This window comes from Arachis ipaensis, chromosome B6 (assembly GCF_059453495.1).
Source record: "Arachis ipaensis isolate K30076 ecotype BB chromosome B6, ASM5945349v1, whole genome shotgun sequence".
Lineage (NCBI taxonomy): Eukaryota > Viridiplantae > Streptophyta > Magnoliopsida > Fabales > Fabaceae > Arachis > Arachis ipaensis.
In genome coordinates this window covers 20,309,379-20,328,779 of record NC_142441.1, presented here as the reverse complement: position 1 = coordinate 20,328,779, position 19,401 = coordinate 20,309,379, and the positions used below count along the sequence as shown (strand labels likewise).

The window sequence follows — 19,401 nt, the reverse complement described above, 5'->3', positions numbered from 1 at the left end:
CTTTTATCTATTCTAAAAATATTAATTTTATAACTCTTAAAGTCCTAATATTCTGTTTTATAATTCTTCAATTTTCTTGATGATTTATTGTGACATTGATGGGTTTTTAGATGTCGCCATTGCTTACAATAGTAGTTATACCCCTACCTAAAACATCATTGTATGTAGTAGCTTTTTGGTTTGATTTGATTTTAGATGGAGGAGTATACATGAGGTGATTAATTGTGCACAAACTTAAACTCGGTCCCCAAGTGAAACAAAGCCATAAAAGTGGCGCTAAGCCGCTAACTCACAAGTCACAACAGTACAACACAGATAAAGGATTGCGATGTCTCCAGATTTTTTAGATTTTTTTTAGGGGGTCAAAACAAACACACAGTGACCACACTTTTTCCCCTTTTATTGAGGTGCACGTAATCGAATGTATGCGCACAAAATATGAAGTCCAAAAGGACTGCCTCGTTACACTTGTCCTACAAATTGCTCAAGGGTCGGTGCTTAGAACATCAAATATTCTTTATTATTTTCCGATATTTATTGCAACCTATGTGAATTGGATGGAACTTTAAAATGAACGGCTTGAGTTTTTTTAAACCATAATAATTACATATTTAGGAACAAAGTGTTAGTAAAAAATAAATAAATTCTGAGCTTTGTAGTAAAAACTTGCTTTACGGGACATATCGAGGATGGCATATTGATAAGGGAGTGAATTTCGATTAATAAAGACTCGTCGAAAAAAATGAAGTAATCGAAGAAATGAAGAATTTGATAAGTGAAGCTAATTAATGACCGTTATCCACGTCGTACAAAAGAGCGAGAATGGTTACTCAAAAATTAATGCACGTGAGAGTTATATATATTTGAATTTGATTGGTCGAAAACTCTTATAAATAGGTGAATGTTTGAAGAAAAAATAGTTGGAATTCGTTTTCAGAAAATACTCTCATACACTCACATTTCCAACGATTTTCTGAGTCTGCAAAGAATTTTTTTTCTGTAGAATTTCTTCCATGTCTTTTAAATTTCATTTAAATTCCTTATAATCTTTATTTTCATGCAAATATATTTTCTGAGCAAATTTACTCTTTGTATTTTCCTTTAAGATTCATCATTTTGTATTTAACTTCAAAGTCCTTCAATTTTGTCAAAGGTGGTTTACTGCTTTCTTTAAATTCAATGTTATTCCTTTCAATTCCAGTCATTTTACTTTCAAATTTATTTTGCTTTTCTTTCAATTTTTTTTTGTTGTTTTGTTCAATTGAAAGAACTTTTGATGCATTTTTGAAAACTAGTAGTCACAAGAGGAGTAGGTTTCACTCCCAGATCATTAGATATCAAACCACTTAGATTTGCTAAAAATCGGTAAAACAAATTGGCACATCTGGTGGAACAATTTTAAAAATTATGTCAAAAAGTATTTTATAATAATCTAGTGCATGAAACTTAGAAGTGGCAAGATTATTCAAATGATAGAAGAAGTTTCTAACGCTAATATGGAATCATTTGCAAATGATAATGTTGCTATAGTTGCACCAATTCCAACGGAGATACCGTAGTCGCATGCTAAAAGTAGTACAATTGAGGAGAATGTAACAGTTACTAATCCCTCAGTTGAGAATAGTGGGCAAAATCAACGCTCACGAATTGCTGTGACGCAACCGCCAGTAACTGCTGATTGGCCTCCTTACTTCCTTCAGGTTATACTCCACCAATAGGTGGGTATGTTCCACCAAATAGATTTAGAAATTCATCAAGTTTTAGTGGTAATCCAGTGCCTCCATTATATGCTGAATTTTTCTGAAATTATCAATTGGGTTCTACATCGAATGCTTCTAGTTCGACGGCTGCTTTTCGACAACATGTTGATGAAAGTCATCACGATCTAGTCAATTTATTGACCCAGAAGATGACTACAATTTGAACCCTATGATGGCTGATCACGAATCAAAATTTGAGCGCTTTGCTAGGCAAGTGAAAAGAATTTCTTGAATTGTTGATTATGATCAAAGAGATCAAAATTTGTATATGAATCAGGAGGATGGGATAAATATGCCCAAAAATATGGGAAGTGATATGCATTTTGAAAGCAATACTCCTCGAGTTGTTCGATGAGATCAAAATGCGGATGAATTGTTGGCTCGGATGAGAGTCAATTAGCGTGGTAAAAGATACCAGGTTACTAGGATTGTTGAAGATGTACTTAATAGGGTTGGATTCTATGTGGGTTTTATGAATCAACCATATTTGTCTCTGCTTTTTTTGCTACTGTACAAGCAGCAGAAGTGTCTAGGAGAGTGAAAAATTCCAAAATAATAACAAAGTTTGCGGGAGAAATTAGTGAATCGATCACTGAGTATATTGCTTGATATATGGTTGAGTTGGAAAACTTAGCGAATGATGAAAATTTAAAGATGAAGTTTTTCCTTCTTCTTTAATAAAGAACGCATTCACTTGGTTTTCTAATCTTAGGCCTAATTCGATTGGAACTTAGGCACAACTAGAGAATGCTTTTCATTCTTAATTTTTTAGTGGAGAGTTGAATGTGACCATCATTGACTTAGTGGTTTTGAAATGTGAGGATGGAGAATCAATTGATGACTTTATGATTCATTTTAAAAATGTTCGAAGTCAATGTTATGTATCTCTTCTTGAAAGTGAGGTAGTTAAAATAGCCACCATGGGTTTAGGCTTTTATATGCGTCGAAAATTGCTTAATGTTCATATACCTGACTTGGCTCATTTGGGAGAAAGAAAAAATTAAAAATGAGAAAAGGTTGAAAAGTAAGGATTTTTCTCAAAAAGAAAAGGTTTCATACATCAAGATGCAATCCTTAAGTGAGGAGTCTAATTTTGAGTTTCCTGAAGTTGATTTGGCTGAATAAAAGAAAGGCCACTTTATGTATACTCTTTGCTTAAGAAAATTGCAAATGTTGATAGATCCAATGATACAAAACAAAAGAGTGAAAAAAAAATATAGTTTCGATATTTCAAAATTTGATCAAATATTTGATGTGTTACTTAAAGATAAACAATTAGTTTTGCCTGAAGGCAAAATATTGCTTTCGATAAAAGATTTAAAGGGAAAATCCTATTGCAAATTTCATCAAGCAACTAGCCGTTCAACTAATAATTGTGTCTGTTTCATGGACTTGATTCAAGAGGAAATTATGGAAGGGAGATTGAAGTTTGATGATGGCAAAAAGGACATGAAGGTCGATTCTGATCCCATCGATGCTGGCATAAATTTTGCGGAGCCCTTTTTAGGGGGTTGGTGCATAAAATTGTGATCTCTAGTAATGGCTCCAAAAACTTGGTGCTCTAATCTCAATTCATAATTTGTCACAACTTCGATGCAACTAACCAGCAAATGCACTGGGTCGTCCAAGTAATAAACCTTACGTGAGTAAGGGTCGATCCCACGGAGAATGTCGGCTTGAAGCAAGCTATGGTCACCTTGCAAATCTCAGTCAGGCGGATATAAAATAGTTATGGAGATTTCGAAAATAAATAATAAAAGAAGGATAGAAATACTTATGTAAATCATTGGTGAGAATTTCAGATAAGCGCACAGAGATGCTTTCGTTCCTCTGAACCTCTGCTTTCCTGCTGCCTTCATCCAATCAGTCTTACTCCTTTCCATGGCTGGCTTTTTGTAAGGGCATCACCGTTGTCAATGGCTACATCCCATCCTCTTGTGAAAATGGTCCAAATGCTCTGTCACAGCACGGCTAATCATCTGAGGTTCTCGATCATACTGGAATAGGATTCACCCTCCTTTTGCGTCTGTCACTACGCCTAGCACTCGCGAGTTTGAAGCTCGTCACAGTCATTCAATCCCTGAATCCTACTCGGAATACCACAGACAAGGTTTAGACTTTCCGGATTCTCATGAATGCCGCCATCAATCTAGCTTACACCACGAAGATTCTGATTAAGAGATCCAAGAGATACTCATTCAATCTAAGGTAGAACGGAAGTGGTTGTCAGGCACGCGTTCATAGGAAATGATGATGATTGTCACGTTCATCACATTCAGGTTGGAGTGCGAATGAATATCTTAGAAGCGGAATAAGTTGAATTGAATAGAAAAATAGTAGTACTTTGCATTAATCTTTGAGGAACAGCAGAGCTCCACACCTTAATCTATGGAGTGTAGAAACTCTACCGTTAAAAATACATAAGTGAAAGGTCCAGGCATGGCCGAGAGGCCATCCCCCATGATCTAAGAACCAGGCGTTCAAAGATGTTTAAAGATACAATCCCGGATTCAAAGATATCTAATACAGTAGTAAAAAGTCCTATTTATAATAAACTAGTTACTAGGGTTTACAGAAGTAAGTAATTGATGCATAAATCCACTTCCGGGGCCCACTTGGTGTGTTCTTGGGCTGAGCTTGAAGTCTACACGTGGAGAGGTCATTCTTGGAGTTGAACGCCAGCTTTTGTGCCATTTGGGGCGTTGAACTCCACTTTGCAACTTGTTTCTGGCGCTGGACGCCAGAATTGGGCAGAGAGCTGGCGTTGAACGCCAATTTGAATCGTCTAAAATTGGGCAAAGTATGGACTATTATATATTGCTGGAAAGTCATGGATGTCTACTTTCCAACGCAATTAGAAGCGCGCCATTTCGAGTTCTGTAGCTCCAGAAAATCCATTTTGAGTGTAGGGAGGTCAGAATCCAACAGCATCAGCAGTCCTTCTTCAACCTCTGAATCTGATTTTTGCTCAAGTCCCTCAATTTCAGCCAGAAAATACCTGAAATCACAGAAAAATACACAAACTCATAGTAAAGTCCAGAAATATGAATTTAACATAAAAACTAATGAAAACATCCCTAAAAGTAACTAGATTCTCCTAAAAATATACTAAAAACAATGCCAAAAAGCGTATAAATTATCCGCTCATCACAACACCAAACTTAAATTGTTGCTTGTCCCCAAGCAACTGAAAATCAAATAGAATAAAAAGAAGAGAATATAATATAAATTCCAAACTATCAATGAAACATAGCTCCAATCAGATGAGCGGGACTTGTAGCTTTTTGCCTCTTGAATAGTTTTGGCATCTCACTTTATCCATTGAAGTTCAGAATGATTGGCATCTATAGGAACTCAGAGTTCAGATAGTGTTATTGATTCTCCTAGTTCAATATGATGATTCTTGAACACAGCTATTTTATGAGTCTTGGCCGTGGCCCTAAGCACTTTGTTTTCCAGTATTACCACCGGATACATAAATGCCACAGACACATAATTGGGTGAACCTTTTCAGATTGTGACTCGGCTTTGCTAAAGTTCCCAATTAGAGGTGTCCAGGGTTCTTAAGCACACTCTTTTTTTTGCTTTGGATCTTGACTTTAACCGCTCAGTCTCAAGTTTTCATTTGACACCTTTACGCCACAAGCACATGGTTAGGGACAGCTTGATTTAGCCGCTTAGGCCAGGATTTTATTCCTTTAGGCCCTCCTATCCACTGATGCTCAAAGCTTTGGGATCCTTTTTATTTACCCTTGCCTTTTGGTTTTAAGGGTTATTGGCTTTTTGCTCTTTCCTTTTGGTTTTAAAAGCTTTGGCTTTTTCTGCTTGCTTTTTCTTTTTCTTTCTATTTTTTTTTTGCTATTTTTTTTCTGCAAGCTTTGTTCTTTGCTGCTTTTTCTTGCTTCAAGAATCATTTTTATGATTTTTCAGATTATCAAATAACATGTCTCCTTATCATCATTCTTTCAAGAGCCAACATATTTAACATTCTTAAACAACAACTTCAAAAGACATATGCACTGTTCAAGCATTCATTCAGAAAACAAGAAGCATTGTCACCACATCAATATAATTAAACTAAGTTCAAGGATAAATTCGAAACTCATGTACTTCTTGTTCTTTTGAATTAAAACATTTTTCATTTAAGAGAGGTGATGGATTCATAGGACATTCATAACTTTAAGACATAGTTACTAACTACTAATGATCATGTAATAAGACACAAACATAGATAAGCACTTAACATAGCGAAAGCGAAAAACAGAGAATAAGAACAAGGAATGAGTCCACCTTAGTGATGGTGGCGTTTCCTTCTTGAGGAACCAATGATGTCCTTGAGCTCTTCTATGTCTCTTCCTTTTCTTTGTTGCTCCTCCCTCATTGCTTTTTGATCTTCTCTTATTTCATGAAGGATGATGGAGTGCTCTTGATGTTCCACCCTTAGTTGTCCCATGTTGGAACTTAATTCTCCTAGGGAGGTGTTGATTTGCTCCCAATAGTTTTGTGGAGGGAAATGCATTGGAGGCATCTCCGGGATCTCATGGTGATGAGCTTCATGTGCCTCTTGAGCTCCATGAATGGGCTCTCTTACTTGCTCCATCCTTTTCTTAGTGATGGGCTTCTCTTCCTCAATGGGAATGTCTCCTTCTATGAAAGCTCCAGCTGAGTAACATAGATGACAAATAAGATGAGGAAAAGCTAGCCTTGCCCCAGGGGAGGGCTTTTCGGCTATTTTGTAGAGTTCAAGGGAGATGACTTCATGAACTTCTACTTCCTCTCCAATCATGATGCTATGGATCATGATGGCTCGATCCACAGTAACTTCAGATCGGTTGCTAGTGGGGATGATGGAGCGTTGGATGAACTCCAACCATCCTCTAGCCACAGGCTTGAGGTCCAGTCTTCTTAGTTGAACCGGCTTGCCTTTGGAGTCAATCTTCCATTGAGCTCCTTCCACACATATGTCCATGAGGACTTGGTCCAACCTTTGATTAAAGTTGACCCTTCTAGTGTAGGGGCGCTCATCTCCTTGCATCATAGGCAAGTCAAACGCCAACCTCACATTCTCCGGACTAAAATCTAAGTATTTCCCCCGAACCATTGTAACATAATTCTTTGGATTCGGGTTCTTACTTTGATCATGGTTCCTAGTGATCCATGCATTGGCATAGAACTCTTGAACCATTAGGATGCCGACTTGTTGGATGGGGTTTGTTAGAACTTCCCAACCTCTTCTTTGGATTTCATGTCGGATCTCCGGATACTCATTTTTCTTGAGTTTGAAAGGGACCTCGGGGATCACCTTCTTCTTGGCCACAACATCATAGAAGTGGTCTTGATGGGCTTTGGAGATGAACCTTTCCATCTCCCATAACTCGGAGGTGGAAGCTTTTGTCTTCCCTTTCCCTTTTCTAGAGGATTCTCCGGTCTTAGGTGCCATCAATGGTAATGGAAAAACAAAAAGCTTATGCTTTTACCACACCAAACTTAGAATTTTGCTCGCCCTCGAGCAAGAAAAGAAAGAATAGATGAAGAAGAAGAAGAAATGGAGGAGAAGGAGAAGGGGTTGTGTTTCGGCCAAGAAGAGCAAAGAGGGTTGTGTTGTGTGAAAATGATGAAGAATGGAGGGTTATATATAGGGAAGGGAGGGGGGTAAGTTCGGCCATTTAGGGTGGGTTTGGGAGGGAAATTGATTTTTGAATTTTGAAGGTAGGTGGAGTTTATAAGGTAGGTTTATGGGGAAGAGTGGATGGATGTGAGTGGTGAAGAGGTGATGGGGAAGAGAGATTGAGGTGATTGGTAAAGGGTTTTAGGGAAGAGTGTTTATGGGATTGTGTGAAAGAGGGGTGAGAAGAAGTGAGTGGAGGTAGGTGGGGATCCTGTGGGGTCCACAGATCCTGAGGTGATCCTGTGGGGTCCACAGATCCTGAGGTGTTCAAGAATTTACAACCTTGCACCAAATTAGGCATGCAAAATGCCCTTGTACACAACTCTGGGCATTCAGCGCCAGATTGGTGCTTGTTCTGGGCGTTGAACGCCCATTTGTTGCCCATTTCTGGCGTTGAACGCCAGAACCATGCTTGTTCTGGGCGTTCAGCGCCAGCTCTTCTCCAGGGTGCATTTCTGGCGTTCAGCGCCAGAACCATGCTCTGTTCTGGCGTTGAACGCCCAAAACATGCTTCTTACTGGCGTTTAAATGCCAGTAAGGTCTTCCTCCAGGGTGTGATTTTTCTTCTGCTGTTTTTGATTCCGTTCTCAATTTTTTTTATTTATTTTGTGACTCCACATGATCATGTACCTATAAAGACATATAACTAATAAAAATATAATTAAATAAAAATTGGGTTGCCTCCCAACAAGCGCTCATTTAATGTCAATAGCTTGACAGTGGGCTCTCATGGAGCCTCACAGAAGTTCAGAGCATTGTTGAGACTCCCCAACACCAAACTTAGAGTTTGGATATGGGAGTTCAACACCAAACTTAGAGTTTGGTTGTGGCCTCCCAACACCAAACTTAGAGTTTGACTGTGGGGGCTCTGGTTGACTCTGTTTTGAGAGAAGCTTACTGTGCTTCCTCTCCATGGGTATAGAGAGAGATCCTTGAGTTTTAAACACAAGGTTGTCCTCATTTAATTAAAGGATCAATTCTCCTCTGTCCACATCAATCACAGCTCTTGCTGTGGCTAGGAAGGGTCTTCCAAGGATGATGAATTCATCCTCATCCTTTCCAGTATCTAGGACTATGAAATCAGCAGGGATGTAAAGGCCTTCAACCTTTACTAACACGTCCTCTACTTGTCCATAAGCCTGTTTTCTTGAATTGTCTGCCATCTCTAATGAGATTTTAGTGGCTTGCACCCCATAGATTCCCAGTTTCTCTATTACAGAGAGGGGCATGAGGTTTATCCCTGAACCAAGGTCACACAGAGCCTTTTCAAAGATCATGGTGCCTATGGTACAAGGTAGTAAGAACTTTCCAGGATCCTGTTTCTTCTGAGGTAATCTCAGTTGATCCAGATCACTTAGTTCATTGGTGAACAAGGGAGGTTCATCTTCCCAAGTCTCAATACCAAATAATTTGGCATTCAGCTTCATGATTGCACCAAGGTACTTGGTAACTTGCTCTTCAGTAACATCCTCATTCTCTTCAGAAGAGGAATACTCATCAGAGCTCATGATTGGCATAAGGAGGTTAAATGGAATTTCTATGGTCTCTGGATGAGCCTCAGATTCCTTTGGTTCCTCAGAGGAAAACTCCTTATTGATCACTGGACGTCCCAGGAGGTCTTCCTCCTTGGGATTCACGTCCTCTCCTTCCTTCACAGGTTCGGCCATGGTGATTAATTTAATGGCCTTGCACTCTCCTTTTGGATTTTCTTCTGTATTGTTTGGGAGAGTACTAGGAGGGATTTCAGTGATCCTTTTACTCAGCTGGCCCACTTGTGCTTCCAAATTTCTAATGGAAGACCTTGTTTCATTCATGAAACTTACAGTGGCCTTAGATAGATCAGAGACTAAGTTTGCTAAATTAGAGGTATTTTGTTCAGAGTTCTCTGTCTGTTGCTGAGTAGATGATGGAAAAGGCTTGCTATTGCTAAACTTGTATCTTCCACCATTATTAAAGTCTTGTTGAGGCTTTTGTTGATCCTTCCATGAGAGATTTGGATGATTTCTCCATGATGGATTATAGGTGTTTCCATAAGGTTCACCTAAGTAATTTACCTCTGCTATTGCAGGGTTCTCAGGATCGTAAGCTTCTTCTTCAGAAGCTGCCTCTTGAGTACTGTTGGATGCAGCTTGCATTCCATTCAGACTCTGAGAAATCATATTGACTTGCTGAGTCAATATTTTATTCTGAGCCAATATGGCATTCAGAGTATCAATTTCAAGAACTCCCTTCTTCATAGGCGTCCCATTACTCACAGGATTCCTCTCAGAAGTGTACATGAACTGGTTATTAGCAACCATGTCAATGAGTTCTTGAGCTTCTGCAGGCATTTTCTTTAGGTGAATAGATCCACCTGCAGAGGTGTCCAATGATATTTTAGATAATTCAGACAGACCATCATAGAATATATCCAGGATGGTCCATTCTGAAAGCATGTCAGAATGACACTTTTTGGTCAGTTGCTTGTATCTCTCCCAAGCTTCATAGAGGGATTCACCTTCTTTCTGTCTGAAGGTCTGAACATCCACTCTAAGCTTACTCAGCTTTTGAGGAGGAAAGAACTTGGCTAAGAAAGCCTTGACTAGCTTATCCCAAGAGTTCAGGCTATCCTTAGGTTGAGAGTCCAACCATATTCTAGCTCTGTCTCTCACAGCAAAAGGGAAAAGCATGAGCCTGTAGACTTCAGGATCTACTCCATTAGTCTTAACAGTATCACATATCTGCAAGAATTCAGTTAAGAACTTAAAAGGATCTTCAGATGGAAGTCCATGGAACTTGCAGTTCTGCTGCATCAGAGAAACTAATTGAGGTTTCAGCTCAAAGTTGTTTGCTCCAATGGCAGGAATGGAGATGCTTCTTCCGTGTAAATTAGAATTTGGTGCAGTAAAGTCACCAAGCATTCTCCTTGCATTATTGTTGTTGGGTTCGGCTGCCATCTCCTTTACTTGTTCGAAATTTTCAATAAGATTGTCTCTGGATTGTTGTAATTTAGCTTCTCTTAGTTTCTTCTTCAGAGTCCTTTCAGGTTCTGGATCAGCTTCAACAAGAATGCCTTTTTCCTTGTTCCTTCTCATAAGAAGGAGAAGAGAACAAGAAAAGAAGAGGACTCCTCTATGTCACAGTAAAGAGGTTCCTTATTAGTAGTAGAAGAAGAAAAGGAATAGGGGTGAAGAAGAATGAAGAATCCAAACACAAGGGTAAGGATAGGAGCAGTGATGTGAGATGAAGAGAAGTGTTAGTAGATGAATAAATAATTAGAAGGAGATGAGGGAGAAGAATTTTTGAAAATTATTTTGAAAAAGAGTTAGTGATTTTCGAAAATAGTTTTTGAAAAAGGTTAGTAGTTTTCGAAAATTAAAATCAAAAATTAAAATAATTAGTTAATTAAAAAGAAATTTTGAAAAAGGGGAAAGATATTTTCGAAAATTAGAGAGAGAGAGAGAGTTAGTTAGGTGATTTTGAAAAAGATAAGAAACAAACAAAAAGTTAGTTAGTTAGTTGAAACAAATTTTGAAAAGATAAGAAGTTAGGAAGTTAGAAAAGATATTTTGAAATAAAATTTTTGAAAAAGATAAGATAAGAAGATATTTTTGAAAAGATATGATTGAAATTAGTTTTTGAAAAAGATTTGATTTTTAAAATCACAACTAATGACTTGATTCACAAGAAATCACAAGATATGATTCTAGAACTCAAAGTTTGAATCTTTCTTAACAAGCAAGTAACAAACTTGAAATTTTTGAATCAAAACATTAATTGATGATGTTATTTTCGGAAATATGATGTAAAATTAAGCAAACGATTTTTGAAAAATATTTTTGAAATTTTCGAAAATAAATAAGAAAAATGAAAAAGATTTGATTTTTGAAAAAGATTTTGAAAAAGATAAGATTTTTAAATTGAAAATTTGATTTGACTCATAAAAACAACTAGATTTTAAAAATTTTTGAAAAAGTCAAATCTAATTTTCGAAATTTTAAGGGAGAAAAAGGGAAAGATATTTTTTTGATTTTTGAATTTTTAATGATGAGAGAGAGAAACATGAAAATGATGCAATGCATGAAAATTTTGGATCAAAACAATGAATGTATGCAAGAATGCTATGAATGTCAAGATGAACACCAAGAACATATTTTTGAAAAAAAATTTTATGCAAAGAAAACATGCAAGATACCAAACTTAGAAATCCTTGATGCTTAGACTCTATGGATGCAAGAATGCATATGAAAAACACCATACAACACAAAACAAGAAAACATCAAGATCAAACAAGAAGACTTACCAAGAACAACTTGAAGATCATGAAGAACACTATGAATGCATGAATTTTCGAAAAATGCAAGATGAATATGCAATTGACACCAAACTTAAAAATCTGACTCAAGACTCAAACAAGAACACAAAAATATTTTTTTTGATTTTTATGATTTTCTAAATATTTTTGGATTTTTTTCGAAAATTATGTGAAAAAGAAAAATAAGGATTCCAAAATTTTTAATATGAATTCCAGGAATCTTGTGTTCTTTAATCTAAAGCTCCAATCTGAGGGTTAGGCATGGCTTAATAGCCAGCCAAGCTTTAGTATGCTATATGAAACACTAGAATTCATTCTTAAAAATTCTGAAGAAAAATATATTTTTGAAAATATTTTTATTTTAAAATTTTTCGAAAACAAAGGAGAAAATTTTTGAAAGATTTTTTTTTTGAAAAATTTTTGAAAACTTTTTGAAAAGAAAACGAAAAGAAAGTTACCCAATCTAAGCAACAAGACGAACCGTCAGTTGTTCAAACTCGAACAATCCCCGGCAACGGCGCAAAAAACTTGGTGCACGAAATTGTGATCTCTGGTAATGGATCCAAAAACTTGGTGCTCTAATCTCAATTCATAATTTGTCACAACTTCGATGCAACTAACCAGCAAGTGCACTGGGTCGTCCAAGTAATAAACCTTACGTGAGTAAGGGTCGATCCCACAGAGATTGTTGGCTTGAAGCAAGCTATGGTCACCTTGTAAATCTCAGTCAGGCGGATATAAAATAGTTATGGAGTTTTCGAAAATAAATAATAAAAGAAGGATAGAAATACTTATGTAAATCATTGGTGAGAATTTTACATAAGCGCACAGAGATGCTTTCGTTCCTCTGAACCTCTGCTTTCCTGCTGCCTTCATCCAATCAGTCTTACTCCTTTCCATGGCTGGCTTTTTGTAAGGGCATCACCGTTGTCAATGGCTACATCCCATCCTCTTATGAAAATGGTCCAAATGCTCTGTCACAGCACGGCTAATCATCTGAGGTTCTCGATCATACTGGAATAGGATTCACCCTCCTTTTGCGTCTGTCACTACGCCCAGCACTCGCGAGTTTGAAGTTCGTCACAGTCATTCAATCCCTGAATCCTACTCGGAATACCACAGAAAAGGTTTAGACTTTTCGGATTCTCATGAATGCCGCCATCAATCTAGCTTACACCACGAAGATTCTGATTAAGAGATCCAATAGATACTCATTCAATCTAAGGTAGAACGGAAGTGGTTGTCAGGCACGCGTTCATAGGGAATGATGATGATTGTCACGTTCATCACATTCAGGTTGGAGTGCGAATGAATATCTTAGAAGCGGAATAAGTTGAATTGAATAGAAAAACAGTAGTACTTTGCATTAATCTTTGAGGAACAGCAGAGCTCCACACCTTAATCTATGGAGTGTAGAAACTCTACCATTAAAAATACATAAGTGAAAGGTCTAGGCATGGCCGAGAGGCCAGCCCCCATGATCTAAGAACCAGGCGTTCAAAGATGTTTAAAGATACAATCCCGGATTCAAAGATATCTAATACAGTCGTAAAAAGTCCTATTTATAATAAACTAGTTACTAGGGTTTACAGAAGTAAGTAATTGATGCATAAATCCACTTCCGGGGCCCACTTGGTGTGTGCTTGGGCTGAGCTTGAAGTCCACACGTGGAGAGGTCATTCTTGGAGTTGAACGCCAGCTTTTGTGCCATTTTGGGCGTTGAACTCCACTTTGCAACTTGTTTCTGGCGCTGGACGCCAGAATTGGGCAGAGATCTGGCGTTGAACGCCAGTTTGCGTCATCTAAACTTGGAAAAAGTATGGAATATTATATATTTCTGGAAAGCCCTGGATGTCTACTTTCCAACGCAATTGGAAGCGTGCCATTTCGAGTTCTGTAGCTCCAGAAAATCCATTTTGAGTGTAGGGAGGTCAGAATCCAACAGCATCAGCAGTCCTTCTTCAACCTCTGAATCTGATTTTTGCTCAAGTCCCTCAATTTCAGCCAGAAAATACCTGAAATCACAGAAAAACACACAAACTCATAGTAAAGTCCAGAAATGTGAATTTAACATAAAAACTAATGAAAACATCCCTAAAAGTAACTAGATTCTCCTAAAAACATACTAAAAACAATGCCAAAAAGCGTATAAATTATCCGCTCATCAAGGGTCAATATGGTTGTTTTTTCCTATGAGTTTCATACTGCTCTGGGAGATTTCGAGACTAATGTTTGGGCAGTATATCCTGGTGTCGGTGAAGGGTTGTTGGAGTTTTTGATGCAACAAAAGCTAAAAGATCGAGATGTGTCTTTATGTCCTCGATGTAATACTGTGTTTGACGCTGATGCTGTAGCTATATTCAAAAAAGAAAGAATAAAAAAGGAGTTAGTTTATAAGGAAGAACAAGTTCGGTAAAGACAATATTCTCGAAGGCAAGAGGGACAAAGTTTTGGTGTCCCTCAAAGGAATTTTCCTCCTCCAATGAATTGTTCTCAAGCTTTGGGTGTGCAATAGATTCGAAATTGTCAGGAGTTTTGTAATCGAGATGCACAATATAGGCATAATCCTCAGAGAGGTCATCGAGATTTTTATCGTGGCCACTATCCATATTCTTGAGGAAGAGCTAGGGAAAATCAAAGAGGAAGGAATGGACGACAAATGAGGCAAAGAGAGCCATTGAATAATAAAGACAAGGGGGAAACTCCTTCTGTTCATTCTCGAGTTATCTTTCCATCTGATGGAGAAATGGTTCCTAAAAGAATCCCGTTACCAGCTAAATTCAAAAAGGACAAAGCTTTAGTCGTAGCCCCCGATCGATGACAAAGATAAAAATGCTGATTTATATGAAGAGTATTTTGAAAAAGGTGATTAAGAGATGGTTAGTACCATTTTGATTATACCTACTGAATATCTGGGAGAATATGAAAGAAATGCAAGTGAGGATTATAATGTGGAGGATGAAGAGGCATTTGATTTATTCGATCTGAGGATGAGTTGGGGTATTTTCACATCTTCAACCGTTACATGTCACTGCTTATATGAGTGGCATTTGTGTTAACAAAGTTATGGTCGATGGAGGGGCAACGATCAGTTTGTTGCTAGAAAGGATGTTGACAAAGGTGAAAAAATATTCTGATGATTTGGTTGCTACTAACATTTTAGTAACCGATTATAGCGGTGTATCAACTTCTGCAAAGGGGCTAGTGACACTTCGAGTGCAAGTGGAATCCTCACATCGAAATATTGTTTTTGTGGTAGTGTCGTCAAAGGCCAGTTAAAATGTATTGCTGGGACGAGACTGGATTCATGGTGTTGAAGCTATACCTTCGACCGTGCATCAGAGTATTCTTCTTTGGACTGATGAAGGAAAGTCTGAAGTGATTAAAGCAGATTCGAGCCTTTATGTGAAATAGTTATATGTCGATTTCAAGGTGTATAATGAGAAACTAAAACCTCTTAATGTTGACAGGGTACTTAATTCCTATAATTGTGAGGGTTGCTTTTTAACTTCAGAAGGACTTAATGTGAAGCTTCATCAACCAAAGCTTGATTTTCCCCTACTGGTTAGGAGTAGTGGTTCTTAACGGCTGATAATTCGAAGGCATTCTATCATGGCTGAAGGTCAAGATATTTTGAATTATTTGGGTACTTTAGAAAGTTATTTAAATACTTTTAATTCTGTAGAAAGTCTTTCTTGTGTTAGAGATTATTCTTCTGATAAAGTTGAATCATATAGGCATTTCAATTCAGTTTTTTCAATTTCTAGTGCAAGTCCGATTCCCCAGATCGAATTTAGGCATAGTTTAAGTTCTACTACTTTTCTCATTTCTGAAAATAATGTTATCAACCGGTCTTTTGTCGATATATTTCAAGATCTTTGTATTGAAAATGATTCGATTATTGATTTGGTCAATAATAAAATTTGTTTTTCCTCAAATGAGTTAATATACTTATCTTTCGATTGTATCTACGATTTGGAACCTTTAGGTTTCAAAAAGTATTCAATCAATGATGATAATGTTGAAAGAGGTTTGAGTCTCAAGATCCTCTTGAGGAAATTAACTTGGGATCTAGCGATAATGTTAGACCTACTTATATTTGCAAAAAATTGATGAGCAATTTCGAATAGAACTAATCAATCTTTTAGTTAAATACAAACACTGCTTTGCTTTGGATTATCATGAGATGTCTGGACTTGAATGTTCTTTAGAAGAACATCGATTGGCTTTGAAATAATTTGCTCGGCCAGTGAAGCAAGCGCCTCGACGCTTTGCACCTGAGATCAATCTAAAGATTAAAGAAGAAATAAAAAGGTTGATTAAAGCAAAGTTCATTTGAACAACTCGTTATGTTGACTGGGTACCAAATATTGTACCAGTAATGAAGAAGAATGAAAAATTGCGAGTATGTATTGATTTCCGAGATTTAAATAATGCTACTCCTAAAGATGAGTATTTTATGCCTGTAGTAGATATGCTGGTCGATTCTGCAGCAGGCAATGAAATCCAAAGTTTTATGGATGGTTATTCTAGGTATAACCAAATATTTATAGCCAAAGATGATGTACCAAAAACTACTTTTTGATGCCCTGGGTTTTAGGAACCTATGAATGGGTAGTAATGCCCTTTGGTTTGAATATTGCTGGTGCAACATATTAGCGCGCTATAAATACTATTTTCCATGAGTTCATTGAAAATTTTATGAAAGTATATATCGATGATGTAATGGTCAAGTCAAATTCGGTAGACCAGGATATCGATCATTTACGGCAGGCATTTAATACAATGCTTGAAAAGGTTTTAAAGATGAATCCCTTAAAATGTACGTTTGGAGTATCTGCAGAGAATTTCTTGGGATTTGTAGTTCAAAAGAAGGGGATTGCTATTGATCAAAATAAATTCAAGACAATCTTGGAATTACCTCCGTCAACGTCGAAGAAGGAGGTACAATCTTTCCTGAGGAAGGTTAATTTCCTTCGACGTTTTATCTCGAATCTTTCTGGTCGAACATGTATTTTCGCATCTTTAGTCAAACTTAAAGATGAATCTCAATATGAATGGAAGGTTGGTATGAAAAATCGTGATCGTTCATTCCTTGGTAACGGCGCTGAAAACTTAATACGCACGTTCATACTCTTAGTTCTTTGTCACAACTTCGCACAACTAACCAGCAAGTGTACTGGGTCGTCCAGGTAATAAACCTTACGTGAGTAAGGGTCGATCCCACGGAGATTGTCGGCTTGAAGCAAGCTATGGTCACCTTGTAAATCTCAGTCAGGTGGATTAACTCTACTTTGCAACTTGTTTGTAACTTGTTTCTAGCGTTTAACTCTGCTTTGCAACTTGTTTCTGGCGTTCAACGCCAGAATAGGGCAGAAAGCTGGCGTTGAACGCCAGTTTGCGTCGTCTAAACTTGGGCAAAGTATGGACTATTATATATTACTGGAAAGCCCTGGATGTCGACTTTCCAACGCAGTTGAGAGCGCACCATTTGGACTTCTGTAGCTCCAGAAAATCTACTTTGAGTGCAGGGAGGTCAGAATCCAACAGCATCTGCAATCCTTCTTCAGCCTCTGAATCAGATTTTTGCTCAAGTCCCTCAATTTCAGCCAGAAAATACCTGAAATCACAGAAAAACACACAAACTTATAGCAAAGTCTAGAAATGTGATTTTTATTTAAAAAATAATAAAAATATATTAAAAACTAACTAAATCATACTAAAAACTATGTAAAAACGATGCTGTTCCGAGGGTTACCTGAAACTGTAGGCCGATCTCGGATGAGATCTTCTGTACTGGTCGGAGATGACGTGTCCGGCTGGCTGGTGGCGGCTGGAGCTGTTGTGTCCGACTTGTTGGACTGGCTTCACTTCTGATCCTTAGTCACCGGAGGGTGGGGGGTACCTGCAAGAGACTCCGATGCTTAAGTTAGCACGGGTATTAAGCAGGTTTATTGTAGAATCAGAGTATGAGTTATACCTGGGTGCTCCAGTGTATTTATAATGGTTGTAGAGTGACCTTTCCAGATAAGATAAGTTAGTTATCGTATCATATCTTATCTTATCTTTGGGTGAGGTCAGCTTATCTTTAACGGAACCGCCCTTCTCTCTGTAGGCTTGGGCTGCCTTTAGATTGGGCTGTGTTCCTTTGTTTGGGCCTTCTTGGGCCTTCCTGTCGATTTGGCCGACCTCTTTTGTAAAGAGGTCGGATAGTCTGACCTGAAGAGGTCGGTCGCTTTGTCTCCAATCATCCTAGGTCGGATAGCTTGACCCAAGGTATGAACAGTGCCCCTGCTTGAGCTCGGTCTTTTTGTTGAGGTCGAATCTTTGACTTCGGTCCTTCTAGTGAAGCCAAACTCAAGCATTTTGTCGATTCCTTTCTTTGTAGAGCCTTTTTTGAATGTGGAACGTTTTCCTTTAAAAGCGCGCGCTTTTATATCAGCGCTTTGGGAACATGCGAGGGTTTAATGCCCTCATTAATTGACTTCAAATACCCCATTTCCTTTGGTTTGAATTTTGCCATCAGAAACGGTTTCTCTTGTTCATTCTTCTTCGTAACTTCTCCCTTTACTCTCTCACTTTCTGTTTCTTGCCTAGAGTTCATAGTTCTTTCCTGCGATTCCTGCTCTGCCACTGCTTTTGTGGAAGAAGGGTGATTCTGGATTTCTCTTTCCGTTCTTCAAATTTTTCCATTTTGCGGGGTAGCTCTGTCGTTTCTGCTCTTCAGCTTTCTTTCGAGGTTTTCTTCTATTTTCCAGGTTTGATTTTTCTTCCTCTATCACTTTTTATGTCTGATTTTGAGAAAGTTTGGATCTTTTCTGCTTTTTTACCGTGCCTGATTGTTGCGTGTTCTGGAATTTCTTCGCCGTTTGTGTGACTTTTTTCGCCTTCCCTGCTGCTCGATGCTTTTTAGGGTTTTTTGCATGTTGCCGTCATTTCTGTTTGTGCTTCTGATGATGGTTTTGGAATGATGATTTTGTTTGATTCTGAAAAAAGGTTTGTGTCTTTGACGATTTTCGCTTGGCCTGTCTGATGTTGGTGATGCTTTTTACTGATATACTGTAGAAAGATAGTGGCTTGGATGACTTTTGTGTTTTTACTTCCTTTGTTTCATTTGAAACCTTTCTTTTCTTGTTTGATGAATGCTGGGACGTAGGCTATAGGAATTTCTTGAAACCTTGCTTTGTTTCTGCCTCCAGAGGATGCCCCATGACTTTGGTTTGAGTCTTGGGATTTTCCTTTTCTGCTTGTTCGCCTGTGTCATTTTAGTCGAGTTGTTTTGCCCATTGTCCGAGATATTTTTTAGTAATCCAATCTTCTTTTCTTATTTGTAGGATTAGTCGGCGTCATGTCTTCTCGCAATAATATTGTAGAGGTGTCTTCCAAAGTTCCTGAGGGGATGTCCGATTGGCTGGACTCCCTTGTCTTAATGTGTGTCTCTGTCGTGGATGCTGAATTTTATGTAGAGCTGAGGAAACATCATAGGATTTGTGGTAGCAGTGCTCGAGAGAGGGATTATGAGCTTGTAGCTCCTGACTCTGATGAGAGGGCTTGTTTTCCTACTTTTGTCGAGGGGGAACGTCCCTTCTTCTACGCCTATGAATATTTCTTCAACCAGTTGGACGTTACTTTTCCTTTTACTGCTTTCAAGACCGACTTGTTGTGGTCATGTAATATTA

The 19,401-nt window shown here is 38.0% G+C and overlaps 1 non-coding gene across 1 annotated transcript; it reads left to right on the top strand.

Moving 5' to 3' along the window:
• The first annotated feature begins 9,861 nt into the window (after window positions 1–9,861).
• Window positions 9,862–9,965, top strand: LOC148554816 (small nucleolar RNA R71). The gene has a single exon (XR_015888103.1). It is a non-coding gene; the product is annotated as a small nucleolar RNA R71 (small nucleolar RNA).
• Window positions 9,966–19,401: the final 9,436 nt, after the last annotated feature.